The sequence below is a fragment of the Propithecus coquereli genome, unplaced genomic scaffold (assembly GCF_000956105.1).
Source record: "Propithecus coquereli isolate 6110/MARCELLA unplaced genomic scaffold, Pcoq_1.0 Scaffold196, whole genome shotgun sequence".
Classification (NCBI taxonomy): domain Eukaryota; kingdom Metazoa; phylum Chordata; class Mammalia; order Primates; family Indriidae; genus Propithecus; species Propithecus coquereli.
This window is the reverse complement of record NW_012144522.1, coordinates 2883060-2883636: the sequence shown is the minus strand read 5'-3', so window position 1 is coordinate 2883636 and position 577 is coordinate 2883060.

Below are 577 nucleotides of genomic sequence, written 5' to 3'. Positions count from 1 at the left end.
AAGTTTTGACTGATTACCCAGAAATTACAACAGGTGTAATTCAGTTATCTAAGTCCAAATTAATTAAAACCTTTATCCTCCTCCCAGATAATAGATCTTGGATCATTTTATAATCCATTTTTCCTTTCTATTAGTTAAAAATTAGGTGATTAAATATTTTCTTTATAAATTTTGACTGATTACCCAGAAATTACAACAGGTGTACTTCAGTTATCTAAGTCCAAATTAATTAAAACCTTTATCCTACTCCCAGATAATAGATCTTGGATCATTTTCCCTCCTCCCAACTCCCATTCTGTTGTCAGGACATGCTCTATGGCACTTTATCAATTCTAGCATGCATGTTATTGCACATTCTGTCATCTCTGAAACTGAGCTATGTCCTACACTTGATGGTCACTTGCAGTTGCTGTTGGTACCAAGTGGCCATCCTGATACAGTCGTCTTTGCCTGCACGTGAATGAACCCAGTCATTGCTGTTCATATTACAGGTCAAGCATCCCAAACCTGAAAATCTGACATCCGAAATGTTTCAAAATCCAAACATCTTTGAGTGCTGACATGACACTCAAAGAAA